The following is a 12,535-nucleotide window of genomic DNA, read 5'->3' on the forward strand; positions in this document are numbered from 1 at the left end:
AATATGAAGCATAAAACAACAAGCTGCACTAAGAATATATCCTGATTTATATAGTTAATGTCCATCTTACTACTTCACTGATTTTCCATCCAAAGGGAGCTCAAACAGCAAGGCTCTAATAGCCACTACTGCTCTGCAGAGGGGTGGAAATATTTTACATACAAGTTTTATTTATATTCTATCTAAATTTAAAAAGATGTGGGAGGCACAATTGGATTCTATTAACTTAAAAATGTACAACCCATTTTATTTATTCAGTGGTGAAGTATCAGACTGCAAAACCAAAGATGATGGTTTTCTGTAGTAATATTTGTATCCTTGGCATACAGCTCTAACAAACTTAATTGGCAACTTGTGCTTCACAGTCTGCCACGTGGATTTGTTGCTAAGGGGTTATTTGGGGCTGTGTTATTCTCTTGAATGACAAAGTCTTTCAGTGCCTTCTGAGGAATTTCTGTGCTTTGTGAACCTACACATGTCCCACAGAAATCTCTCAGAAATTTTATATGTAAGAGTGAAATTCACTTGTCTGTAGTAAATGTAGGGTGTGTTAACTAGGTAATAAAAAAACTCCAAAACCTTGAATATTAACTAAGTCATTTTGGCAACAAACATGTCTGGTTGCTCAGACATCCAGATATCTCTACACAGTACAGCTACGCTGCACTGTAGCTGCACATGGCAGCATCCTTGACTACCTTTACAAGGTGCTTACCTTTACAAAACCATAGTATCAAGTAAATAAAACTTCATAGAGTGCACTAAAATGCGGATGATTCATTATCTCCTTTCTATAAGACTGTCCTTGGAAATCAAAAAGTAGGCATGGGGCAGTTTGAATATTGCGAGGCTGCTTCCTCATCTAATAGAGCTTTATATAACTGAGCTAGTGCAGAAAGACAGGATATTAGAAGTGGTGGTTTTTGAATGTATGCTAAATTAATGGCAAGGTTCAAGTAATTCATCACGCTATAAATGATGACATGAGCACTAAGAAAATGCAACCAGGAGCATTTTGAATTAAATAATTTAAACAGCATGTCTGTTGAGAGTCATTGTAAGGAGGCTTTTTTGGTATGCCCTACAGTTTATTTGGATGGTATTCACTTTAGAAAACTGATTACTAAAATATCTTACAAATCCCACAACCTTTGTTTAACCCATCCCCTCCCCAAAACACAGACATGCACACAGAGAAAGCACTATTCCAAGTTTAATATGTACTTTAGCTTAATTTATTCTAATTTATAATTCAGAAGAGAGTATCCTTAAGGTAATACCCTTCCACAGCACAAAATGATTGCAACACACAAATTAATTCAGTCATTTATCAAGTACAGGTGCCTCCTGAGTTGAAAGCAAAACTTGTATCTAAAGATATACCAGGTTTAACTACCTGCCCTGGCCAACTAAACACACATTTTTAAAAGTACCTGATTTATGTACTTACGTTCATCTTACTCCTTCAGACTAAAAAGGTACTTTGTTCTATTTATGTATTTGTAAGTATAAAACAAAATACTTCTATTATGTTGGGTGATAGCAATCCATTAAACCCAATGTTATATCCCATCAAGTGCCACTATTTAAATCAGTTTTGTGTTGAAGATTCAATTCTCAGAAAGTGTGTTTCTTCATAACTGGAGTCCCACAATCAAATGAAAAGAGTCCTTGATGACTGGAAACCTAAGGCCAGAGTAATTATGCAGATGAATAAGTTCCTGCCACCTATTCTAAAACCTGGAGAACTGTCCCTATATTAATTATAGAAAAACACCTAGCTGTAAATACCTGCAGTTCTCAAATTGGCAGGCACCCTGTTGACAGGCTACCCAATTACGTTGAGCTGGTTGGCACAGTGCTTCAAGTGAGATGCTCTCATTTACAGTACATAAACTAAAACTTGCAGTATCTCCCCATTTTGTTTTATTTATTTGAATAAGTCTGAGCATTTTTCTCAAGGGCTTGGAATTAATCACTGGCATAGACAAAGAATCAACAAAATTTAATGTAATTTTGCAAAGACTATTTAATTGGCTGCTCTTGTGAAGCCTATTTACAAGCTTACAAAGTGCAGGAGATACTTCAAGATATATCTATTAAACAAATAGCTTTTAAATGGTTTAAAATATTTAGACATATAAAGAATTCTTGCAAGTTGCTACATAAAGAAAAGAAGCTATCCATTCACATGCTCCTTTAATCAGACATCTGATTACATAAGAAGTGCTATTGTGACAGATTTTCATTTCTGATCCATAATTGGATAGATCTAAGAAATAAACCAGATTCTTCTCTGCAGAGCCTATAATTCATGCATTCATTAGACCTTCATGCCAGCTCAAATAGAGTTTTAAAGCACCTTGTGGTCTATGAAGTTCAGTAACGCTGAGAGCTCTCCTATGCAAATACTAATTATCTTAATCCTTAAATGGAACCAATTATATTAGCATGTGCTTTGCATGAAACATAATAGATGGGCTGTATTAGTAATCCTATTTCTTTTAGAATTAAAAAGTAGGAGATTGAAAGACCATGAAGAAGGATTTGCTCTTTATTTGCACAATTTTTCAAGTGATTATACAAAACATAGCAATCTTTCAAACACCATCACTATCACAACACACTTTTCTTTCCTTTTTCTCTCTCTCTCACACACACACACACACACACACACACACACACACACACACTCTTGGCCATCACAGTACTTATTAAACACACTATAACTTCGGTAGTTTTTAATGACATAGAACTCAAGAACTGTTTAAACCAAATCTCTTTAAAAGAAAACAAATAATCCCCACAAAATTGGGAGCCACCCTTCACTAGATCCATTGCTGCAAGTGAACCACAAACACCTGCAAAGCTGGGACTGGAACCTTTGTCTTACAATTCCAAAAACATACAGTTTCTTCCACCTCTAGGAAACACCTGTTGTCTGCCAGTTAAAAAGAACTTTATTTTCTCAAAGAAGAAAATTAAAATTCTTCATGCTTTCATGGCCCTACATAATCCACTTCCTGATTTTGATCTACTTTACTACTTCCCCAGTGCATACATGAAAACGCAGAGAATTTTTTTCAAGGGGCAATATTCTTAATGTGTAAGAGCCTGTGTGACATTAGGCTGGTGGTGCACATTTCTGATAAGAACATAAGATCGTCCATACTGGCTCAGACCAACGGTCCATCTAGCCCAGTATCCTGTCTTCCAACAGTGGTCAATGGCAGGTGCCCCAGAGGGAATGAACAGAACAGGTTATCATCAAATGATCCATGCCCTGTCGCCCATTCTAGCTTTTGGCAAACAAAGGCTAGAGACACCGTCCCTGCCCATCTTGGCTAATAGCCATTGATGGATAGCATTTTAGTGATTTTTTTTTAATTTCTTACTGTGATAAAAATGGAGACCGAGAGGAAAATATCACCTCAAGATCACTAGAACACACATGAAACTCTCCCATGCCTCTGTTCCCATCTCTTGGCTGATTTGAAAAATCACCCCTTGAATCTGGCTCCCTTTCAATCCCTGCAGCTCCCACCAACCACATGACTTCTTTTCATGCCTTGCCACGTCTCAACCTTGTAACAACTTGGTGATTGGACTCTTTGTACCTGAATAGCCAGTGCAGTCTTCCCTGTAGGATGCCACACTCCCCATGGCAAGCACTTCACTCTCATCCCTGTTCCCATGAGCAAAGCTGAACTGAACACAGCCCTAGGGAGCCTCATTGGGAATGTCTACATTGCAGCTGAAAGCAAGTTTCCCAGGCTGGATAGAGACTCATGCTAGCAGAGCTTGAGGTAGTGCTCTAAAAATGGCTGTGTGGATGTGCAGTTGCAGCTCTGCTGCAGACTTGGTGGGTCAGGTACACTTGAGCTCAGCCAGCTAGTCCGAGTCTCTGATGGGGCCACAGTGTTCACACAGCTATTTTTAGCACACTAGCTTGAGCCCCGCTCATGCAAGTCTGTCTACTTGGGCTAGGAGGCTCGCTCCCTGCTGAAGTGTAGACATACACAGTGAGTAAAAGCTGAAAGGACACTGGGAGAGGAGGGTGTAGGAGGGGAACTCAAAATAATTCGTCTTCAAAATCAATTTCATGTATCAATTATGTCAACCTCAAGAGCTCAAAATTCATGAGTCAATTCTCTCCTCCCCCTAAATCATGAGTAAAAAATACCTCATGATTTTTGGGGCCAAAGACTCTTGGTTTTTTTTTGTTCTATCTTTTGATTTTTGAATTTCTGAGAGAGAGAGAGAGAGAGAGAGAGAGTTGCCCACACATCCAAATTTATTGAGGAAGGTGATTTTGGCCCCTGCTTAAGGAACTCACCCTACATCTGCCCATCCCCTGACCATCAATTAATTGTGCCCCCACCCAGCCCTCACCCCAGATCAGTTCAGTCCATACCACCCATCAGTTCAGCCCCCACCAGCCCACACCCTCTCCCAGCCCTTGCGGGAGGTTGGAGGCTGCAGTGAGGGCCCCTCCTGGGAGAATGGCTTTGGGGGTTGCTGAGGGGAAGGGGAGCAGGAGAGAGGTGACCTTGCCTCCAGAAATGGCTGAGTGAGGTAGGCAGTCAATCAGAGGGCTGAAATTTCCTAGAAGGGTGGAGCATCTTGAGTCACAAGACTGGCACCAGCCACAGCCAAAATCATATCACTTGCGAACACATTGGGAGAGTTAGTAATGTTGTGTATTTTGGAACAACAAACACTAATATTCATTGAAACATAATGGCATAGCTACTGCATGCTGTCACTCTAGGCCAGAGTTAAGTTTGTTTAGGTATCAACTGCATTGCCATACTTCAAAATGTTTGGATTTTTTTTTAATGTTTAACTCCAACTCTACATTTTCTGGATTTATGATGTTCAGGGGTTTTTTAGAACAAGATAATTGTAATGTATTTACTCTAAATTACTGATCCGTAATCTTAACCTGAGCTCCATTTAGACAATTTTTATGTGAGAATACTATATAGCACCTGATCCAAAGCAGATGGACTTCAATGGCCTTTGATCAGGCCCATGATGAACAGTGGAGTATATCATTATCTTCAACATACTGTATATGATCATTAGAACAAGTAAATCAATATTAGTTATGGTAGGACTAAATATTGCAGTTTGCTAAACAGAGATTTAACTAAAAAACAGAACTAAAATAGCATGCGAATTTCTGTGAACACAATTATCACAACTATGGGAAATCCTCTGAAATAAGCATTTCTAACTAATTTTATTTATATCAAACACAGTAATGCAAATTTTCACATAATTGCTTAGATATATGATTACAGAAAAAATGAGGAATCTGTATCTGGTAGCTATCTACAGTATGACTGTATGCATAATATACATTGTATATACACAAATAATTATGTAATCTGACCAACATTTTCAAAGTTGGGTGTCTGAAATTAGGATCTGTGTTTGAGCATATAAAGAAAAGTGCCCTGGTTTTCTAAGGTTCTGAGCATTTACAAAACCCAACAAAGTCCCAAAAAGTTCTGAAATCAGGCTTCTTAGTTGGGTGCCTAAATTTAGAAGTCTATCTTTAGCATCACAGTTTGGAAAGACCGGCATATATACATGGATACACTCATATTCAGAAGTAACAAACATTTCCACATCTCTATGTGTCCTCTCTCTATGTGAATAGTCCTCTTGAAGTTAATGGGACAACTCACATGTGTTAGAGACTATTACATGCATGCACAACTGTTTGCTGGATCAAGCCTTTACAGTGTACGCATATTTACACATTATCTCCAACCACTTTAAAGTGTACAATTAATATTTGCTGTAGTAATAATGATGATGTAAGAAAATACTGCACAGATAACATTTTGCGTATACCATCAGAGAAGGATTTTAAAAGAGGATTTTTTCAACCAATATTTCATGTCCTATATATAAGACTAACTTTTTTTTTAAATGTAGGTCAGAATAAAAGGAGATTTAACTTTTAATGTTGGAATTAAATCAGCACGTGCAAGTCCTTTGAACACAATAAAATAGCTACAGGAAATCCCCTGAAACAATAATTTCTAACTATTTTTCTCTGTATTTCATAAATAATGAATGGGTAAAAAAATACCCACTAGTAACACATTTTCTTATACACTAGTTATGCAAGCTGACTATAACTATAAGATTCCCTAAATGTAAAAAAAAATTGAATTTAGTAGTACTTTTTTTAGCTAAAAATTAAATTTACTTGGCACCATGCTGTCATTTCCCCCCCACAGCTATAGACATAACTGGATTTTTTAAGCTTTATGAAAACAATGTGCTTTGCAATAAAGTGAAACAATGTGTCCAAAACTGCTCAGAATACAAAAATGATGTGCTTCTAATCTAATATCACAGGAATACTTCTCATCACAAGGAACTATCTATGTTTCTTTCTACCTATATATTTTTCCCTACAAAGATTACTCAGACTCTGCCAAGAAAATTTAAAATGGTATTTTAAAGAATTATTGTTCCTTCTTGATTTCTCATAGAAAATTTCCAATGCACTTACAAACAACAACTTACAAACAAGGAGGTGCTGTCGTCATCATGAATAGGTCGGAGTATGAACAAGAGGCTACTAGGCAGCTCTCCAACTCCACTTTCTACAAGCCATTACCCTCTGATCCCACTGAGAGTTACCAAAAGAAACTACAGCATTTGCTCAAGAAACTCCCTGAAAAAGCACAAGAACAAATCCGCACAGACACACCCCTGGGGCCACGACCTGGGGTATTCTATCTGCTACCCAAGATCCATAAACCTGGAAATCCTGGACGCCCCATCATCTCAGGCATTGGCACCCTGACAGCAGGATTGTCTGGCTATGTAGACTCCCTCCTCAGGCCCTTCGTTACCAGCACTCCCAGCTATCTTCGAGACACTTCGAGACTGACTTCCTGAGGAAACTACAGTCCATTGGTGATCTTCCTAAGAACACCATCCTAGCCACTATGGATGTAGAAGCCCTTTACACCAACATTCCACACAAAGATGGACTACAAGCCGTCAGGAACAGTATCCCCGATACTGTCACGGCTAACCTGGTGGCTGAACTTTGTGACTTTGTCCTGACCCATAACTATTTCACATTTGGTGACAATGTATACCTTCAAATCAGCAGCACTGCGATGGGTACCCGCATGGCCCCACAGTATGCCAACATTTTTATGGCTGACTTAGAACAACGCTTCCTCAGCTCTCGTCCCCTAATGCCCCTACTCTATTTGCTCTATATTGATGACATCTTCATCATCTGGACCCATGGAAAAGAAGCTCTTGAGGAATTCCACCATGATTTCAACAATTTCCATCCCACCATCAAGCTCAGCCTGGACCAGTCCACACAAGAGATCCACTTCCTGGACACTACGGTGCTAATAAGCGATGGTCACATAAACACCACCCTATATCGGAAACCTACTGACCGCTATTCCTACCTACATGCCTCTAGCTTTCATCCAGATCATACCACTCGATTCATTGTCTACAGCCAAGCGCTACGATATAACCGCATTTGCTCCAACCTCTCAGACAGAGACAAACACCTACAAGATCTCTATCATGCATTCCTACAACTACAATACCCACCTGCTGAAGTGAAGAAACAGATTGACAGAGCCAGAAGAGTACCCAGAAGTCACCTACTACAGGACAGGCCCAACAAAGAAAACAACAGAACGCCACTAGCCATCACCTTCAGCCCCCAACTAAAACCTCTCCAACGCATCATCAAGGATCTACAACCTATCCTGAAGGACGACCCATCACTCTCACAGATCTTGGGAGACAGACCAGTCCTTGCTTACAGACAGCCCCCCAATCTGAAGCAAATACTCACCAGCAACCACACACCACACAACAGAACCACTAACCCAGGAACCTATCCTTGCAACAAAGCCCGTTGCCAACTCTGTCCACATATCTATTCAGGGGATACCATCATAGGGCCTAATCACATCAGCCACACTATCAGAGGCTCGTTCACCTGCGCATCTACCAATGTGATATATGCCATCATGTGCCAGCAATGCCCCTCTGCCATGTACATTGGCCAAACTGGACAGTCTCTACGTAAAAGAATGAATGGACACAAATCAGACGTCAAGAATTATAACATTCAAAAACCAGTTGGAGAACACTTCAATCTCTCTGGTCACTCGATCTCAGACCTAAGAGTGGCTATACTTCAACAAAAAAGCTTCAAAAACAGACTCCAACGAGAGACTGCTGAATTGGAATTAATTTGCAAACTGGATACAATTAACTTAGGCTTGAATAGAGACTGGGAATGGATGAGTCATTACACAAAGTAAAACTATTTCCCCATGGTATTTCTCCCTCCCACCCCACCCCCCAGTGTTCCTCTGATATTCTTGTTAACTGCTGGAATTAGCCTACCTTGCTTGTCACCATGAAAGGTTTTCCTCCTCCCCCCGCCCCCGCTGCTGGTGATGGCTTATCTTAAGTGATCATTCTCCTTACAGTGTGTATGATAAACCCATTGTTTCATGTTCTCTGTGCGTGTGTGTGTGTGTGTGTGTGTATATAAATCTCTCCTCTGCTTTTTCCACCAAATGCATCCAATGAAGTGAGCTGTAGCTCACGAAAGCTTATGCTCTAATAAATTTGTTAGTCTCTAAGGTGCCACAAGTACTCCTTTTCTTCTTACAAACAAGGTAATTTAAGGAAAATGAGTTTAAAACTATTAAGTATGTTTGCTCTACAATTCATGTTCACTCAGTAGATAATTTTAATAATCATAATGGAATTATACAGGAAAGACTGCAAATTCCTTTATAATATCTAAAAAAAGATATCACATTTACAACTAATGAAATGTAGTCAGTTCAGATATGAAACATGGCAGTTGTTTAACAGACCACACCAAAATTGCACTAAAGATTGGAACAGGAAGAAAAGCATATTTTATCCTATTTGAACTATGGTGAGAGTTTAAGGCAGGCAGAATGTAATAACTTTGATGGAATTTGGCCACAGTACTGAGATTCAATTTTCCTTTTGTGAAAATTGTCATGGAATCTTTATGCTTATACCCTTAATTGTCACATCTAATCTAAAAAACAAACACCTCCAGGTACACTGTGCCCCCACCTAAATGCCATGCTATGGCATTTCAAGAGTGACTGTGAGGGAACAGAAAGTAGTATTCCATTGTGGCACTTGGGTTTTCCTTGGTGATAGCCAACCCAAATACCTCAAGTTAAGCAGTGTCAGTTCTGCTACTTGTGAAAATTGATAATAACCCATCATATTATGGCTTCAGAGATTGTAACCAAGAATTGCACAGAATCGGACCAAAAGATCACAGCTGTCCTTTTATGATATCACTAGTCAAATGTACACTATATAAATAAACCAGGGTAGACTGTAGAAGATATTTTACTAAAACAAATACAAAAATATTTAAAATGGATTAAAATAGTGATTTAATAAGCTACCAAAAAGTTTGAAATGATGTTTTAAGGGGAAATTACTCAAAATAAATTTTAAATGTTCTGGTACAATGTAACTACTGTGTTTTATAAAATAAAACAAAATGTTATTCCAGTATTCTCACACAATGGCTAAATGAATCTAGACAGATAGGATCATCCTGAAGTCTCATTAGCTTTGGTAAACAGATAAATTAATCTCATTCTAACTCCAATAATCCTTCTTACTCTTTTTCTGCCAAGGAAAAAGTTGACTGAGTTAAATCCATATTTTTGCTTGCAAATTAACTCAGAAACACTGACTAGATGTGACGAAATGCTAAATGTTTCAGCAATGAAGTATGCATTTTGCAACATACCAAAGAATTACTACCTTGGAAATAGACAAATACTGGTGCATATTACAAATGAGTATAACTGGGCATTGGTAGCCCATGATGATTATGGAGCAAAAGCATTTGCAGTATGGTAATTATGAGGTGCTGAGCCTCTGTAACTTCAATTTTAAGAAGAAAAGGAGTACTTGTGACACCTTAGAGACTAACAAATTTATTTGAGCATAAGCTTTCGTGAGCTACAGCTCACTTCATCGGAATGCATCCGATGAAGTGAGCTGTAGCTCACGAAAGCTTATGCTCTAATAAATTTGTTAGTCTCTAAGGTGCCACAAGTACTCCTTTTCTTTTTGCGAATACAGACTAACACGGCTGCTACTCTGAAACCTTCAATTTTAAGGTCATACAAGTCAGGAGTGTTAAGTATTTTGCAAGAAAACAGTGGGAGGTTACCATGTTCATGTAGATGTATTGGTGGGAAAAAAACCCCCAAAAAACCTGGATTAATCAGTTCCAATACCCCCCTCTCTGACCACCAAAGATGATGTCTCAGTTATGATCCAGTTCTCTTTCAAACTTCTGTCTCATTTTGATGCTCAATATATTGTATACCCTCCCTTAAAACTTCACTACTTTCATAATTCTTCCCAGGAATTCAGCTTTTATTATTTTACGGAAAATAAATCTCTATTTTGCAGGCTAAAAATTAAAATCAGTTACTCTCAGTTATATCCACTGACAATCTAGTCACTTCACCAAACCTTAGCCCCAACATAGAAAGATGATGCAGTTAACCTATATCCATGCTTTAATCCATTTCAAATGAGACTTATGTTTTGGTGGGTTGGATTTATGGAACTATTCATTTTTTTCTATTACCACCAGTGATGCCAGATGCCCTGCTTTGGCAAGACATCTTTTTTTGGCAAGAACCTGATCCAGTCATTAGGGTGCTAGACTGGGACTTGGGAGACCTGAGTTTAACTCCCTGCTCTTCAACGAACTTCCTCTGTGATGTTGCACAAGAAACTACATCTCTCTGTACCTCAGTTTCCCTTCTGTAAGATGGTCTCACAGAGGTGTTAACAGGATAAATGCATTAAATATTGTGAGATGCTCACATTCTACAGCAATTGGAGTCATATCAGTATGCTGGCAGATTAGATAGATCCTCCTTGGGAGCAAGTTAGCAGAGGGAATTGCTAGAGTGAGATGCCAGGCACTTTGTCACATCCCTCCTCCAAACAGGAGCTGAATGTGCTGCTTCTGCAGTTCTACCAAATCATGCTGGCCTGGAAAGCCAGGAAACAATCCTGGACGCTAAATGCGGAGCCTCTGTATGGCAACAATTTCTACTGCCAGCCAGGTTGGGTCAAAAAACTAAATTATTAATTAACATGCACCTGGGTAAATTGCAAAGCTCTTTTTGGGCTAGTCCTTTCCTGAGTTAAAGAGGAACCGGGCTTCTTTGCTAGTGCAAACCAGCCCTAAATCCAGTGTAACCAGACATGGTATGATCTACAGATGGTGTAGAGTCTCCACTCTGCTCCAAGAAGGCAACGTAGTTGGAGTGACCTCAGAAAAAGGACCACAATGTTTGTATGGAATGTAAATGTTATAAACTAGATTTTAGTTTCAAAATGATACACTAATGGTAATCAAATAGCCAACACTGAAAAGGTACAAATAAATTCAATCATAAATTGAGGCTGAAAAATGATAAAATAGATATTAACATAATACAACCATAAAAGCTTTCATTTAAATTATCAGGACAACAGATTACAGAAACAACATCAGTGGTATCTGACTTTCCAATGGGAAGATGGAACTGTAGCACCTCACATAAAAAGCTGTCAACACTTGAAGTCTTCACTGAACTTTTTCATCAGTTTTTCCATCATTGGACTAATGCTGACACAGGCCCACTGGTAGTAGCAATGGTGGGAGCACACAGCACATCTAGACAGTATAGTGGTAAATACACCACAGCTCCCAGTGCCTTGTCTACACCTGACCACGGTTCCCATTGTTGCTGCCACCAGCGGAGCTCTATTAGTAATAGTGCAAAAAGCTCATTGTTTACCAACTCACAGAGGCCATAGTCCCTTGAGTTGATGCCAATATCACTCAAATCCATACAGTTGTGGGTAGTGAGTGAGTGATGCAGAGCAAGTGATACGGTCTCTAGAGAGCAAGTTCAGAGGTCAGGCTAAGCCAATTTATTATCATCATCATCATGCCCAGGAGCCTTAGTCATGTCCTAAGCTCCCATTGTGCTAGGTTTGTACAAAATACTTCATTCAGGATTATGTTCCACAATGTCAGGAGCAACACACCTCTAGCCTGTGCAGTCTATCCACAGAGATCTTGAATTTTTGCTCAAATGAGACTTTCTGAAAACTTGCAAATAGGAGGTTATTATTTATAATTCATGAAAACATATATATTTATTTTCAGAGGTAACAAAGAATTATAGCCTGTCATATAAAAATTATTTGTAGGGTTGAAACTATACAAATGTACGGTAAAAACAGAATTTACAGAGTATTGTTTCCATGAATACTGGATAATTTAAGTTTGGCTACAGCTGTTTATACATTTATTTGAAAACAATGAAGTAGCACGATTCATTACTAGAGTACATTTATTGTATAACATTACTTTTAACAGCTATGAACTCCTTTGGGTTTTGTCAAGCAGAGTAGCCGCCTGATAAAT

General features: G+C 38.8%; 1 protein-coding gene across 27 annotated transcripts in view; it reads right to left on the minus strand.

The window, feature by feature from the left end:
- Positions 1-12,535, minus strand: part of RBFOX1 (RNA binding fox-1 homolog 1) — a 2,470,149-nt gene that overhangs the window by 729,516 nt on the left and 1,728,098 nt on the right. The window lies entirely within an intron of this gene.

This window comes from Dermochelys coriacea, chromosome 10, assembly GCF_009764565.3.
Source record: "Dermochelys coriacea isolate rDerCor1 chromosome 10, rDerCor1.pri.v4, whole genome shotgun sequence".
Lineage (NCBI taxonomy): Eukaryota > Metazoa > Chordata > Testudines > Dermochelyidae > Dermochelys > Dermochelys coriacea.